Source organism: Crassostrea angulata, unplaced genomic scaffold, assembly GCF_025612915.1.
Source record: "Crassostrea angulata isolate pt1a10 unplaced genomic scaffold, ASM2561291v2 HiC_scaffold_219, whole genome shotgun sequence".
Taxonomy (NCBI): Eukaryota; Metazoa; Mollusca; class Bivalvia; order Ostreida; family Ostreidae; genus Magallana; species Magallana angulata.
The window spans coordinates 1707-20172 of NW_026441772.1; the positions used below are offsets into that span (position 1 = coordinate 1707).

At 32.4% G+C, this 18466-nt stretch overlaps 1 pseudogene; it reads left to right on the top strand.

Annotated features, from left to right (window-relative positions):
- The first annotated feature begins 9568 nt into the window (after positions 1–9568).
- On the top strand, positions 9569–14548 carry LOC128169807 (piggyBac transposable element-derived protein 4-like; annotated as a pseudogene).
- Positions 14549–18466: the final 3918 nt, after the last annotated feature.

Sequence of the window (18466 nt, forward strand, 5' to 3'; positions counted from 1 at the left end):
TTTTTCACTTTTCACCGGGGCCCATAAGTGCACTCGTCCTTTGTTAATATTCAATTTTCTTTATAAATGTCAAAGGTGAATTATTATTATATCAAAATCACACTAAAATTTAATGATCAAACTTGTAATTTATTAGATATGAAATATGATGGTTATGGATGTACTACCTTTACGTGTATAATGATATTAACATGTACTGATTGTTTGACTAGGTATAATAGTAAGTACGTTGACGTCATGGAGCGACGCGTTTCTTTGAACAACGAATGCAGCTGTTGTTACGCGCAATACAGTAAAATCTAAAGATATTCTTATTCAATAAGTGGTTTAGAAAATTGCCATTTTAAGATACTTTTTTGCTAAGACGGAGCAGTCAAAGCCCAATACGATAAAATCACCGGGTTTGCTCCGAATTGGGTACTTTTCTTACCGGGTGATAATTAGGGAACATGCCTAACACTCGCCGTATTTTTCACATTTATTCCATTTGATATTTTCAGTTATTCTCCACTTTGTACTCATTAAAAGGGTAACTCGTCAATTAATAATTCTAACTGAATGTTTACCTACAGTACTGATCAGACCTAACACCAGAGTAAACCCCTACAAAACTCCGGATTCACTTTTTGGGTTTACTTTGGGTTTACTGTGGGCCCACTCTAGTAAGCCAGGAGTAAACCCAGAAAGTAAACCTAGTGTTTAATTGGGGTTTACTTTCTGCTACGTTGGGTCTGGTCGGTACTGTACATATGACAGTGAGGAATAACGTACCATTTGATTAATTTGGTATTCTATTTCTTTGTTGCAGTGAAGACGTTTCATAAACATTTAGTTGCATTCCATTACATCACATTCAGGAAGAATGTCCAAAATATACATAAATGTGTACATTATTTAAAAACATAACTTTAATTACACATTTTTCAATAAATAACTTTTAGTTAGGCGGCTAGACAATGCTATCGTTCGCAATCTTTCGGTATATTGATCTCGCCAAACTTGTATACAGAATTAAAATTTCCCATAAAAGCTAAAACAATAGCAACATTTAATATACATATTAAATGGTGATAACAGACTCAGAAATGTAACACTTGTCTAGCCTTGTGTCGTTTATGCAAGATATGAAAAAAGAGCAGTGTATTCATTTATCAATATTTAGTTCAGGTTTTTTTAAAAAAAAATATTTAAAATGTTTTTTAAACTTAACCATATATTGCAATAATACCCTACTTAAGGTTAAATGAAATTTTTACACCACTGTTTTTTTTATCACTATATGGAATTTGAGAATGCGAAACCTAAAACGCATTTACAAAAGCATAGAATTTTTATTAACAAACTCTTTTTTTATAGCAGACATAATCATTTTGTGGAATCTCTCTAGTTTTTTTTGTTTTTTGTTTTTTTGTTTTTTTTTTACTGCACAAACACTTGAATCTAGCAAAACACTGATTCTTCTTCGAAAAAAAAAGATAATAAAAATTGGATTTATATTTATCATATAATTTGCAAAAATATATCTTAGCGTGTTTGCCAACCATTTTAAGTGAATAACTGTTTTAAAACACTTAATTTTTTTTCTTAATTCTACATTTTTTTGCAGATTTAAAGAAAAGTTACAATTCTGATATTTAAATTAAAATAAATAAAGTGAGTATAGTGATTTATCAGGAAAAAGTACAATAATTGTCTTAAAATTCAAATGATATAAAAATGATTCGATAGTATTGTCACAGACCATATAAATAGTAAAAAACCATGTAAACATGCGCTGCATATATATATATATATATATATATATATATATATATATATATATATATATATATATATATATATATATGTTGTCATGGAATAGAGTATAGATAGTAGTTAAAATAGATTCGAACACATATACCTTAGGACAGTCCTCCTTTTCACTGTACACAAATCCAGCATTCTCCATGTATTTATCATCTGCTGTCGTCTTATTTTCGTAGTTAATTTCACAGAAATTAGCCCCTTTGCAATAGTTGACAGATTTACACCGTGGTGTTACTAGACATTCTATCACACAGTCCAGGAAACTGAGTCCTGGGAAGGATTGAATCAGATTCCTGTCCAGTCTGTGTCCACGCTGAAGTTTAGAGAAGCCCGTTTGTAAGCTGCAATAACATGGCACAAGGACGCTAATTAAAAACCACGGACATCGAAAGACTAGCAACATTGTACTGTAGAAAGATACAGTTTATTTCTACATTGGACAAAGCGACTGCGCACTTCAGAGTAATACTTTTCAATACCCATTGAGTTTATATTGAGTTTGAATTTTGAAGTTTTGATTTATTGAATAATGTCCAATCAATATGCACTTAAATGTTAAAATGAATAATTAATCGGTAATGAATAATTTTAGAAAAGAAGCAATTTCGTAGCGTTCATCAATTTTAATTGATCTACCTTTGCTAAGGTTAAACATAAAATCTTGAAGAACTATTAATTGCCTTATGTAATATTCTGCAGTTAATATGACATCTCTCTCTCTCTCCATCTCTCTTCTCTTCACGCTATATTTCTTCCTATAGATAGATAGATAGAAAGATAGATAGATAGATATATAGATATATAGATATATATATATATATATATATATATCATTTAATTGTGACTGTTTAATTTATTATAAGGTACGAAATATTTTGTAATGAATTTATTTTTCAATTTCCTCAAATACACAAAATATAGGCATAAATCTTTGTAATGGTTAACTTCAGTACTTCCTTTAATTGTAAGTATATGAGATGCGTTTAATTTACTTAAGGCAAAAATGAAATCGAGGTACAGTATAATTTCTTTACTTGAAAGTAAAAAAAAATGTGTTTGTTTTTGTGCAATTTAGCTTTCTATCATTCAAGAATGTGTAACTGGTGTTTCTTCAAAAGTAAAGACCAAAGGTTAGAATATTAATATCATAACGGATCATACTTGATACAATTTAATCAACCGGACAAAAATTAAAGATAATTTTTCACGTCTTTTATCAATCTCACATGTATCCATGTTTACATTTGTCAAATATTTTTAAAAACTTTGAAAAGTTCATAAATTGTATTTTTATCATATTTTTAAATATATTAATATTTATTAAGAAGCGTGCACTCATAGATAATAATGTGAACCGTATTAGTATGGTTTTTTTTTACTAGATCTTGTAATTCACATTCTGAATTTATTTCCTAATGGGTAATCAATATCCATTAGTTTATTAAACTGAATATTTGAGAAGTTAATTATGTTATAATAAAATGGAAAAGATATAGTTCCAATAATGTTAATCGATACATATTTGCGTGTGTAAAGGAAAGGCTCTTGAAGGACAATTAATAACCTATAATCAGATACTCTGCAGTTATTTTCACATTACATTTTTATTCGTATACTACATAAAGAAAATCACTTCATTATTTTTATAACTTAGTGTTGTAACATCACAATTTGTGTACGAAGTTCAACTAAGCTACATGTTAAGGTATAAGACATCATATGATTTTTAGTTATTTTTGGTGAGGTTAACTGACTTGTGTGCAGCACTTGCTATATCGCAGTTCAGGACACTTGCCACGGGAAAAAACACATTTCATTACGTACATGTATCACACTTGATATTGTAAAAGTTGAATACAACTTGGCCTTTGAAATTTAATAAAACAGTTCATGAGAATGCGAAAAAGCAGTAAAATTTTTACACATATACTCTTTGAAGTCCTCAGTTAATTATGATTTGATATTGTATGAACGTATCATAACAGCGCGCTTGGAAGCAAAGCATAGAACGATCCTATGAAGCCTTATTATAATTTATCAAAACGACAAATTCAGGAGGACCGCTCTGCAGCAAATTAATCATTATATTTACCCTTTATTATTTTCGTTTTTTTTAAATTATTCATTAAGCTATTACTATTACATGTATCCAGTACAAAAAAAAAACATCATTTGCTCTAGAATTTGTATTTTTTCCTGTATCGATGTATGTATCTTTTCTTTACAAAAAGAGTTGTACAGAACAACAATGGCCACGACCATCTTGATTGTACAAAAGATAACTGCATACATACAGCACAGCTACAAACGATCGAATAAACTAATATAGTTCCTTGAGTAAGACTGAATGTACTAAAGAATATCAACAGGTAAAGTTAATTTCATTATTGAAACATATCACAGTGTAAACGAAACATGCTAGGTGTTTTACAGTCAGTTAATTTTAATGGAAAAGATGGATGACCGGAAATGACGAATTTCGAACATTAAGATTGTGGAAGCCAGAAAGAGAAATGTAAATACAAGCAAGCAAATCCTTCCGACATTGATGATAGAGTCCTTAATGAAATCTAGCATTGTGATTTGCAAGGTTAACTGTGCATCCTACGATCGTATCGTTTTTATCGGATCTTTAATTAAACTGTGATAAAACGTAAACAGATAGTTCATGACACAGGTACAGGCTCTGGTTATTTTAATCACGAGATTTTCGGGGAAACCTATAAATCACATCAATAATGATAAAATATGAGAGCTTGTTATAAATAATGGACATTTAACAAAACTACCAAATCACACACATGATGGAGTTATGTAAATAAGAACAGTGCCTTGTTTTTATTTACTTTAAGGTTACTGGAGAGGTAATCCATTATTTAAATCAAATATAAATGAAAATAGTAAAAAAATGTTGGAATATTGTCATTTAACACTTTTGATATAAAAGTCCAAGAAAAACGAAACTTTTGTCAAGAAATTTTACATATGTAAACATAAATAAGGCATAAACTTTGTTTGCATAATAGAGAAATGGGAGCCCTGTATCTCTGTTATAACCTAATACCTCTGAAAGTTAAATTTTTGCTGACTATTCGAAAAATATAAATGGTGCATCATTTACCTTGAAAAGAAACGTAAAACTTGATGAGAAAAAATAATGAAAAGGCCAATTTAAAAACAAGAAGTAAAAAAAATTGAATAGCGTTTATTTTTGAATGACTGTGAGTATGATAAAAATCAGACGTATTTAGCGTAAAGTGATGCTGCAAGTATTCAAAGTGCGTCATAAACCTAAACGTTGGTATATGTATATCAAGTGAAGAATCACACATCTATCGAATATTGCCGAAAAGAGCCATAATGTGTGGATCTACTAGCTTTTTGCAGTCATCTAATTCACAAGCTGAACGTCCCTCTATGTGATGTACATATTTGAAATTAAATCTTTATTATGCTATTTTTTTCATATCTTCGACTAAGCGTTCATTTCAACTTAAGCTTACATTTTACCAAAACAAATTAACGACTCTTTTAATAAAATTTCCACACATTGATCTCTATCTTAATGAGCAGTGTTTAATGATCCACACGCAACCTTATGGATTTGTCCCTGTCTCTAAGGACCAATGCAGATGGGAAATATATATATAACATATGTTAACATATATTACATATGTTAACATACATAACATCTAACCGGTATAACATAGTCTCTGACTGATAACTGAAAGTTTATTAGTTTCCAAATTTAAGAGGAAGAAGCCCAGAGATAGCTATACTGTGTCCCGAGTTTTTGTTTCCATCACTTTTCGCTTGATATTTCGATAATCATAAATACCTTTGAGTTCAAACTACGTTCATTCACTAATATGAAAAATGTCCAGACTATCTGTTTTGAAACGCCCCCTGTACCGCTTCAGGTTTCAATACCCATCCCAAACTAAACAGTCTACGGGGATTTTGCATTGCATCAGCCATAAATAAGCCCGGGTGATAACGTTGAATTAAGCATTTTTTTCACAGATTGATTAATACTAAAGAATAAATGATCGAACTCCTGTTTAAATTCTGGGAACTATGACATATTCGTTTTAAACATATATGATAATCCATGGAGTAACTGCAGTAAACTGAGTAAATTAAAATGAAATTTTTGGCAGCGATGTCATATAATCATTGTTTTACATTGATATATTCTTCCGGACAATATTTACTTTCTTCTTCGTACTTCACAAAACAAGGGCATGTTTTCAAGACCATAAATTTAGGTGTTTTTGCGGTTCACAAACTGAAAATTCAGTCTTTTGTACAGTTTGGATTGCAGTGTGAAATAAGTTTATTTTTTAATGCTTTTAACATGACCTTTGCTTTCTTGACGGTTTGTACACTTGACGTTTCTGCGGTGGACACGCAAACCTTTCCGACACCACAACATAATGTCAACTTTGGGGAATTACTACAGTAGGAACAGGTTTTTTTCACGAACTTTAAACCTTGTAACATAGCTTTTTGATATATAACGGAGCCGAGAGCACACGGCGGGTGTGCCTGGTAGGCAGAGGATGCTCACTCCTAGTCACTTGATCCTACCTCTATCTTTTTGGAGGTCTGTGTTGCTCTGCTTTGATTTTGTATTTCGTTTGATGGATTTTTGAAATGGTTTACGGTTTGTAATTGTCATTTTTTTTTCATTTTAGCTGTACATATAGTTTATATTTCTCTCTAATTTTGACATACCGTTACTATGGAAACAATCTTGTGTTGGTCTATCCAGAATATAATTAATCCTTACAGTTAAATGTTAATTTCAGTGGTAAGATGTTTTGCTGATATCATTGTAGTGCTCCTAGTAACCCCCCCCCCCAAAAAAAAAAAGATTTGGGGGCACATATACCTTGTATTTCTTTATCCTATTCTGTCATTTTTCCTGCTTCTATTTTAAGACGAGTTTGGTTATGATAAGGGCATTTTCAAATTTTTTGTGTAGCTTCATAATGATGAATTTATTATGATCTATAAAACATTTTTACTTTTATTCAATGTTTATTTAGGTAATTAAATTTAAATTCCACTCTTATATACGATCGCTCTCTTTCATTTTTCCAATAAACGTAGGCGAGAAAAGTTTAGGAGAATACGATGTTCTTTTGTGGATCCCACTGGGCAAATCTATCCGAAAGAGCAGTAATTATTTATCGAATTCGACTAGCGTTTCATATTTATCCCCTGGTGTAAAAGTTTTTACTTTTTTAAAAGTACTCGAATTTTTTTTAATTATAGCGTCTGGCAGTTTTCCCACTAACGCGAACGACCCAACTATGAAGGAGAATTGATTTTAAACGACTCGTTTTTCATCACCAATCGAGTTATTTTTTTAAATATCCTCATCCAGATTCTCCTAGACCTCTTAAGCACATAAAGCGAAAGGTGTTTCAAAATATGGAATGCCGTGACATGTCATGCTTATGCAATAATATTTAATGTATTCCATCCATAACGATTGCGTTTCCTGTCTAATAGTTTGTAAGTTTGATATCTTTCTTGGTAGATTTCCCTAACTTTAAAGGTACATATGGTCTAATTTTTATTTCCAGTGATCACGTTATTTCTTACGCGAAATAAAACAGAAACCACCCGTACACTTGTATCATATATGCAAAGAATACGTATATATTGCTTCAAAATGTTCCAATATACGACCCGTACTTTCGAGTTCCGAGAAAAGCCTTGTCCGATCACGTGACAGTAAAATTTGCATACACAAGGGAAAATAATGGCGAGAAAAAGGGTGGGTAATGTGAAGAAGAGAGGAGACAGAACAACGAAACTAACTGGGTCTGAGAGGAGGGGAAGAAATAGAGAGTATGATAAAAAGTTAGCAAAAAGTAGAATATATATTGGCGATAAAGTGGAAAGATGGGGGGGGGGGGCACTGAACCATGAGACAAACATCAAAACAGACGAAGAAATGGCAGACATGTTAAGTGAACGGTGAGTACAGTCATTGGACCAATTCCTATAATGAGGTACAGAATCCGCGGTGCTTTAAATGTACTCGGGTGGTATTTTAAGACATAAGTTTTTGTCGAAATGCACCATCTATGGTCGAAGGTTCTTAAATCAACAGGATCCGAATTTCGACGGTGTTCGTTTTATGTTTATATATATTTTATGTTTAAATTTATTTTATCATAATCCACTATGTATCTTCAATTTATAAAAAAAAAGCAAAACTTGATATAACATACACTTGGATATATAGATTGATTACAGCGATTATATAAAATATTTGCAGGTTGTCCCAACTGTTTATATTAAAGTTTACGTATGGCCCTAATCAGAAGTCATATCATGTATGAGTAAAATACAGATATAGCAAAATTACAGCTATAATGATGTACACTCGTTATTATGCACTACCACTAATGAAAAAATCGAGTATTCAACAATACCAAAAAAATTGTCTTGAAAGAATGTATTAAGCAATATTTAAAAATGTTGCCACTATATTGATATTCAGATGTACCAGAGAAATTTGTTGTGTTTATTGGAATAAAACAAACGCATAGTGAGGTTCTAGACATCTCCGGATTTTTTTTACATGTATAGTAAGAAAATAAATAGCCCTACAATTAATAACAATACATGTAATATAAATATACGACATAAAAATACATATAATATTGTATAAGAAGTTGCAGAAAAGGGAATAAATCAATCCTCCTTTATATGAATTATGATATGCATTCATATCTTTAGGATGTAGTCTTGTTATCAATTTTTACCCCAAGTGGGTCTAAATACATGAACATGTCGTAAAATTCAAACTGTTACAATTTTGAATAAAACTTCTAAAATAAATTAAATGAATCATATTTCACACAATAAACCCTCATTAAATGCATAAGTGACAAAGGAATAGGTAAAACTATGTCATTTACGACATACCGTAGTCGGCACAAACCACAATATGGAGAGGGAAAGGAGAAAGTGTCGTTTCGTTTCAAAGCGAAGAGAAAATCAGTACGAGTCCCCCGAAACGACAACTGAGAGATAGGTAAGGTGGGAAAACAATCTAACAAAATAATCGCCAACACAATTATTTTAGAACTGCAAATAACGAGCGAAATGAGTCAGAGGAAATTCCAGTAGAGGAAACCGAGATAGTCTACAGCAAAAATTTATGTCCTCAGTGCCTTTAGACTTAGAATATTTGATATAGCAATGTTTATACTACACAATGCTTATAACATAATTTTTTTTTTTCAAACTCAAGTATTACATATTTATGATCTTATAGATCCAATCATCGTCATTGCAATAAGCAGGCGATACACGTGTATATGGCGGACCATGCGTTTACCGAAATGGCAAATTCATGAGAAACAAAATTTGAATATAGAAAATTGTGTTGCCTTTGTTTTTTGAGAGTTATCTTTCTTTTCATTTGTTGGAGTTATTGCCCTTGTTAGGAAAGTCTCGTCAGCCATGTTTGCTGATCGTTGTTTTTAGTTCGAGGCAATTGTGGCCTACCACAGAGTAAGTTAAATGTTTATTTGTCTTATGCATCGTGTAAATGATTAGATATGAATGTAGGCTATCTTCTGATTCACTCTTTTTATATGCATGGTGTCTAATTTCTGCAAATTAACTGTTCAATGTTTTTATACACATGTACTACACGTGGTTGACAGTCAATTTTTCATTATTGCAATTTAGGAAAGTTTTACTCATAATTCTCTCTTCTATTTTTTGTAAGTGATTTAACCCTTTAACCCCCATTGACGCATTTGGACGCACTTTGGTAATACATGTATTAAAAGTTTAATTACTCGCTTATTTTATATCGTATGCTAAAGAACTAGATATCAAAAGAAAATACAAATCCTCGGGAAAACAGGAGTAATTAAAGAAAAATGATTAATAACTTAAAAAATAAATCATAGTTAAAATTTAAAATCATTTTTAGCTCTTCATTTTGAATGCGCATTGTCGGACAAGGGCGGCTTTTACAGCTCGAAAGCACCGATTTAAATAAAAAAAAAATCCCCGTAATTATTAAGTAAACAAGTAATACACCACTTTTTATAATATCCTTGATATTTTTTATACACGTTTCATGTGATTTTTTAGAAGAACAAAATTATAAACAGGGTTCAATAGTAAATTACGTTGTTGTACATATATTTTTTAGTTTTCATCCACGCCGTGAAGGCTAGTATCGATTGCATTACGTATTTATATTTGTATATAAAACTAAAATGGATCAAGCTAGTAACTGCTTCTTATAATCATATATATTTTGTCAACATTTTATAAAATACGAAGTCTTTTGCCGAGATCACAACAAGCTGAATTTATCTCCCTTTCCCGTTACTACGCTACAATGTAAACATTGAACAAGCGCGGGATTTCTGAGTTTGACATGGAGAACAGTTCATCAGATGACGATAGCGATACCTTGTCTGAGGGTTCAGATCTCCAGCTATTTAGTGAACATGAATTTTCATCGGACACAGACAGTGACGATGATACACAGCAGACAGAGTCATCAATGGAGCCTGACAGCCAACAAACAGAAGCAACTGATGATGACTTCTGGTCTTACGATCTCCACCCAGTGGACATAGCACCATTTACTGAACAAGTAGGCCCAGATCATACTTTACAGCCTGACGATGACTTGTTGAAGTATTTTTATCTTATGATAAACGAAGATTTCTTTGAAACCGCGGCTCAGGAGAGGAAATGACTCGCAAAGGTTCCCGCGATTCGATTTGGTACCCCACAACTAGCCCAGAAATGAAAGCTTTCTTTGGACTGAATATCATCATGGGAATAAATCAGTTACCTCGCATCGATATGTACTGGTCGGAAAACCCATTTGTTGGTAAGTAAAATATATGATTTGTATTGCATATATTGCAAGAAATTCACTAAAGCTAAGCCGCTTGTACGATATAAAATACACCAAATTATATTGAAAAAAAAATAGAATAACAAAAACCACAACAACAACCTGCCACACAGAAAGAGTAATTTAAATAATATACCCCCTAAGAATTAATATTTTTGGTTTTCATTCTCCCAGGAAATGAAGGTTTCAAGAAATGCATGACAAAGACAAGGTTTGAAAAATTGCTGCAGTATCTGCACATAAATGACAACCAGGCTCAAGCACCTGCTGGATCACCGAATTATGACAGGTATCATACATTGTTTTGCTTTGGTTTATACAAAACTAATTTCTTTTTGTGAGGGAACTTGATATATTTTTGTTTGCTATTATTATTTTTTTGTAAAGATTGTAAAGACGCATTTGTAAAAAAAAATTAGCAAACAGAAAAGCATGTGCTAAAATATTCACATTGAACAAATACTGGAAACAATTTTTATATGATTCATTTCCTTTGGTAATAAAACTTGGTCCCTCATGTGAGTGATTCTAACCGAAACGTGGATTGCACAGGGAGAAAAGTAAAAAAAAATTCAGATGAAATGTAAACTGGATCATTTTATCTTCAAGTTGTTTGAAAGTAATATAAATTGTATTTGATTTTGATTTTCATAGCTTACTTCTATTCACATACCATTTTACTTAGAAAATAACATGAACAACCAGATGTAAATGACATGTCCTAAGTCACAATCAGTGGTTCAGTATTAGTAGAGTCTTGGCATGTCAAGTTTTGGATCATGGTTTAGAGTTTTGACTGAAACCGAAATATCAAAACTAGAATACAAAACTACTAACTCAGTGAACAAGTATATTACATGTATACACGGATGCAGAAATTCTGTTTGCCAGGGAAGGGGTGGGTGGGTTCCAAGATCTATTTTTAGTTACGGTACTTTACTATGTGAACTATATAACTTTGAATTTTTCAAAGGGGGTGTGGGCTTGCAGTTGAAATCCTCCACCACCCCCCTCCCCAAATACATTTTAGAATACATGTTTTATTACATTTCAGACTTCATAAAATCAGACCACTTACCGACATGACAAGAGGAAATTTCCAGAAGTTTTACAAACCAGCTAAGTGTCAGAGTATAGATGAAGGAATGATAAGGTACATGTCATGGCATTTCATCCTTGCTCTTGTTCTATCCGCTTTCTAAACGCAACTTGTTAGCATAATGCTAGTGAGAGCTGCTTGGGTCCTGGCCTTGATTTCCAGTCAAGCCATATATTTTCATTATATTTATATGTTCATTCTTCCTTTCCTACTACATTACTTTATCCAGTATGCATAGATTTGCCTATATTATGATTCAATTCTCATATTCTTACAGGTACAAGGGACACCATTATGCACAGCAGTACACGCCAGGAAAACCAATAAAGCGCGGTCTAAAGGTATTTCAATATTTATAACTTTTGTAATCTTCATATCTTTTTTCAAAACCTTGGATTCCCTTAGTGATCATTATTTTTTAAAAAATATTTTAAAAGTTTTATTTTTAAAAAACCCCAGTAAGTTTACTGACACTTTTTATGTGAAATTGAAAAAATATTGAAACGTTAAATATCATAAATGTTATGACATGGAAACTTTATTTTCATGTAGATATGGATGAGATGTGAACAAAGTGGCTACACCAATGATTACAGAGTGTATCTTGGTAAACATGATTCAATGTGTGGCCCATCACTAGGGGAACGAGTCGTCAAACATTTATGCAAGCCACTGAAGTGGAAAGGTCATCATGTGTTCTTCGATAGGTAAATTATTGTCAGAATGTCAGTCTGTTTACATGCAAGTTAAAATGACTTTTTATGAACAAAGGTTATAAGAATTTCAGAGTTTATGCACCATAAATTTGCTGTGACACAGAATAGGTTTTATCAGTTGTGTGTTTTATCTAATTTTTATTTTTTTTTTTTGGGGGGGGGGGGGGCTTCTTTTTCTAGAGATGCATGAAACGCTTGAATGCTACTTCATTTATTTGCAGGAAATGTGACACATTTATGTTCTTGTGAAATAGAAAACTTTTGTATACTTCTACTATATCTCTACTAGTATGTCTCTGCTATATTGACAAATATGTAAACCAATGGCAAAAGTTTTGAATTACAATCATGACCCTATTCATACTACTCAATTTTAGGGGATTATTTACATATGTTTACATTCTATCCTGTCATAGTTGCTCGAGACTGAAATGGGAATGGGTAAAATATTGTCTCTGATTATTAAATTAAGTTTGATGTCTCATTTTGAAATGACTAAATTTATAAAAGGAACATACAATTACGTGTCTCGTGCATGCAGTCATATTTTTAACGACTTTATAAAAAATCAGAATCAGTCCATCAGTCATATGACTTTTTCTTAATCTTATTTTATTAAAATTTTGAAACTAAGGTGGTATGGGACACTTCCATTTCGTGACGTATTGTTTATCGAAATAAACAATAAAACCAATTGTAATTATATAAGTAGCTAGAGTCTTTCCCAATATTGTCACCTAACAGCTTAGTATAGTGAGTTAGAGGGATTGCTACGAATATGAAAGTCATGAGATCGAATCCGGCTGGGGATTTTACAATTTTTACCTCTCAGATAGAATATTTTTAAAAGCTATTTTTTGGTTGAATATTGTAAAATTTGAAAATTTTAAACCGTTGAAAGTATGTCAATTACAACTTATTTTAATCCACATTAATATTGACAGATGTCCCATACCACCTTTAGTTCATTTTATTGTTGGTTTTCTTTTCCTTCAGATATTTCACTTCTATTCCTCTTCTCCAAACTCTTGAATCCTACGGTGTATATGGTTGCGGGACTATAATGGAAAACAGGAAAGGGTTTCCCTCACAACTGAAGAACCCACACCTTCCTGAGAGAGGAGATGCTGAACAGATGCAACATAATAACCTTGTTGCCACCGTATGGAATGATGCTACACCTGTACGTAGTTTTTATGTGGTAAAATAGGTGTTGTATTTGTAAAAGTCTAGGTTCAGTGCCTATCTCTTTTACGTGAAAAAAACAATGGATATTTGTGAGAGTAAACATGTTTTCAAATGATTCAAAAGACAGGGTTATTTAATTTTTCATATAAATTTAATCTCAGGTTCACATTGCATCTACAACATCTGACCCTCTCGGAGATGGCCCAGCTCAAAGAAGGGTTCGGGGTGGTGGTGTTATCATCATTCAGCGCCCGCCTGCAGTTGAGCACTACCAACAGCACTACTATGGTGTAGACAGAGCACAGCAATACAGATCCAAGTGTCCAGTTGGCCGTCCATCCAAAAAGTTTTGGAAGTATCTGGTCAACTATATTTTTGAAATTTCTCTGATCAACACATTCCTTCTTTAGTTTGAAACCCCAGGAACAAGAAAACCAACAAAACATTTCTCTATGGTTGACTGCAACTTGTCTATCGCAGAGAAACTTAATGGTGATTTCTCTAGCAGAAAGCGGGCACCTTCATGTGGAAGGGGAGTTGCAGGTATAAGTGTTGCTAACATCAACCGGCACATCAGCACAAAGTTGACAAGACCGCGAGGAAGATGCAAACAGTGCAAGAAGAATGGCAGAAGAAGTGACACATTTTTTGGTTGTAGCATTTGTAATGTACATCTGTGTAGAGGAGCTTGTTTTCAGGCCTATCACACTTATCATCACTTGCTTATGGAATAGGTTTATATATCATGTAATGTCTGTTTATAATTGCATGTTTTGTTCAAATAATATGTGTCTAATTTATTTGGTGGCTCCAAGCACTTATCTAATCCACTCAAATGGTTTGCCTTTTTTCAAAGGTGATTTTGTCGTTTACCATGTATTTTTAAAACCTAAATCTAAAAAATAATCGAAATATGTTATTGAAAAGAAATAAACTATTCATCACTGTGTGTTGGTAACTGTTGCCATGACAACCATTTTTAATTTATGTACATGTATTTAATATTTCTATTGTATACTAAAGCTGAATTCTTTATTCATTGTTTTTCTTGAAAAATTGATAAAGCTTCTTGGTTTCTTTCCATATGAATTTTGTTGTATTCATAATGAAATAATTTTATTGATAAGCTTGTGGTCTTGTTGCTATGGTAACTATTGTTTCTGCGTTTTCAAGGATGTATTATTAGAAAAAAAAACATATCGTCAGTAACATTATAAACCACATTGTAGACTGTTATTGCCTTTTTTGGGTCACTAAAGACACACTTTGAAACTTTATTACAATTGTTGTTACTTTTTTTTTGATCAGAAAATGCCAAATGTTGCGCAAAGCAACATCAAAAAAGTTGTTTCAAATTGTTTTGATTAGAACTCCAGCTGTTCAATAATACTTTACAATGTATTTTTATGTAGAATATTCTGTATATTACTTTATCGTTCAATATGGTATCAAAATATTCCACTATTCAATGAAAAATTTATGAAAAAATATTATTTTATGATTTAAGCCTAAAACGTTGCCATGGCAACCGCATATTTGACTTTTTTAATCAAATTTAAAATCTGCAAAAAAATGTGTTTCATTCCATATAAGGTTGTTTGAGTAAAAAAATTACCAGTATTAAGTTAAATTCAATTTGTTATTATATAACTTGATTTTGGTAAATTGTGAAAAGTTCTGGGGGTTAAAGGGTTAAACGTAAAACAATAGACAAACATGCGCTGATTTTGTTTGAAGTCAGTGTAAAAGTGGGTGTCCTTATTATCGTAAGAATAGTCAAGAAATCGTGATGACCCCCGCTATAAAACAAATTCGTACTTGTTAACACATACTTTTATTTAACGCAATTACGTAAAATTGCAGTTTAGATGTTGACCATTTCTGCAATTTAAAGAAAATTCTTGTTTTAAAAGTTTATTTTCTCGCAAATATCGCATGTCCTTAAGTGCAGTCATCCTTTCTGTTAAAATTTGAGGTAATCATACTTGGTGGGTGTAAATATAGAAAATTAACAATTTCCTACCCCCAAAACACTGCATAATATGTTTTAAAAAGATTTTTGGACTTAAATGCCATATATTTTCACCAATATACACATATGGTTGTTTGTATTTCTATTAAAGTGTACGAATGAATACTGAAAGCTTAAGCTATGTTGTCTAATATTCAATAAACTGAATATAAGATGCAGAAGAAGTACATGTACGCAGAAAAAGAATATCACTGTGGTATAATCTGTATAATTTGATTACAATGTAACATTAGGTAGAGAACTGTGCCATGATAAGTTGCAATATCTTTTTGTTTAAATAAGTGACATCGCCAAGTAGAATAGCCAGGCGTTAGATGACAAGTTGCCTTGTCGGTTCCAAGGTCGGTTGACGTTAAAATAACCACGAGGCAAACGGAATATTTGTATATATTGAACAGGTCGAGACCACTATATATTGTGACGTTGGCATAAATTTGCTTATTAAATTAGCCGTCTATTTACTTTTATCGACAAACCAATCAGGTGAATGAGTTGCAAGGCATTGTGGGCTACTATAAGTTTCAGTGTATACAAAGCGTATTGAAAATATATACCATTTCAAATTGTCATTTGGAAACTCATTTTGAATGATTTTTCAGAATTTATGCAATTTATATGGACACTTATGTCTGAACTTCAATTTCTATGCTCACATTTAAAAAATATTGCATATGAGGACTTATATCAACCTATTTAAATACCCTATTGTCAATGTTCAAAAGAGAGGTACAGGCGGTTCAAGCATATCTTTTACAAAATACACCATAGCATAGCATAGCATTGAAATCTCATAGCATATCATTGAATTCTCATAGCATAGCATTGGAATCTCATATCATAGCATACAATCTCATAGAATCGCATTCGTCATATCATACCATAGCATTCCATAGCATAGCATACAACATTATTAAAACTCGGTTTTAAATGTATTTATTTGAGAAAAAATATAAATGTTTACAAGATAGATTTGTGGTTCTTATTATTTTACTTCGAAATGTGTAGAACTCTTCTGTGTATGGAGGCGTTTTTGTTCAAATCTAATAGCATACCATAGCATAGCATAGCATACCATATCATTAAGCCCTTCATTTCAATTTCTCATAGCATAGCATAGCATACAAATCTCACAGCATTTAATAAATATCGCATACCATAGCATGGCATTAAATTGTAAAAGATATGCATGAAATGGCTGTACGTCCTATTGAATTAGAAGCAGAGAGTAGCGTTTTTTCACGAGATACCCCATATTTGGGACAACATTAGTAGAATGCGCGTTGATATTTTCCTCAGGGACATTCATCAGAATACTTATGGACAAAATACTATATGCTGTATAGCTTGCACTTCTGCATTTGTATATTTGTGCATTTCTACTACCGTGGCTATTCACGTATGTTAAAAATGTACAGTTACCTGTATTTATTTCTAGTGCACAATGATAAAATCACCAATACACAATTGTGCAGTTTTTTCTTATCAAAATCTAATTGTACTTGTATGCGTATGTTTGTCAGTCGTTTGATACTGATCATTTTTTGAAGCAACAATTGATCAACTACAACAACATTTTTTTGCAATGTGAGCATGGAATAAAGTTAATGGTACGTAATCTTTCCTTTTTTACCTTCTAAAGTAAAAATCAAGATGTACAAACATTCCGGCAAGCAATTAAATATTGTGAATAAAACAGACAAAAACCATGTGAGTTTGTTGAATCGTAAACACGTTGTAGACCGCCATGAATTGCAACTCATTCACTGGATTGGAGAATCTGTTTGACGAAAATACTGTCACGTGATAAACAATGCTATCCATATAAGGTAGTGTACCCGACCTGTTGAATGAAAGCTTTTTCGTTGTCCAAAAGGCACTCGGTAGCTGCCATTATTACGTAATTCTTTCTCGCATTTCGTATAAAATTCGGGTGAAGCGGGTACAGACTGAGACGCCTGGTCATGGTCTAATACATCATTAAATATTGTGAATAAAACAGACAAAAACCATGTGAGTTTGTTGAATCGTAAACACGTTGTAGACCGTCATGAATTGCAACTCATTCACTGGATTGGAGAATCTGTTTGACGAAAATACTGTCACGTGTTAAACAATGCTATCCATATAAGGTAGTGTACCCGACCTGTTGAATGAAAGCTTTTTCGTTTGTCCAAAAGGCACTCGGTAGCTGCCATTATTACGTAATTCTTTCTCGCATTTCGTATAAAATTCGGGTGAAGCGGGTACAGACTGAGACGCCTAGTCATGGTTTAATACAATACAATGTGCTAAGGAAGAGCCGAATTCTGTTCTTAGATGTGTTGATACGAGAAGTAATGCAAATTAAGTGAAGTATGAAGCATTGTATTTTCATTTAATCCGGTACAATTGCTCTCCGGCCCCTGGATAATTGGAGGGGTTGTTTAGGGGTTGTTTAGTTAAAATATGTATTCTATAGCCGTCTTCATGAAACAACAATGAAGCAGGTGTTTACATGAACTTAATGAACACTCTGCAATAAAGTAAAACTTTTGAATAATTTTTCAGGAAGTTGATACCCCAGTTATTCACAGAAGAGTTTCTTTCCTTGGCTTCGAGTGGCTGGAGGAAAATTTGGCATCCCTTACTGCTGATGATGCCAATGGAGAGTATGAAGAGTTTAAAATTAGCAGTGAAGCCCTGGCGAATTACTTGGAATGTCAACTTCA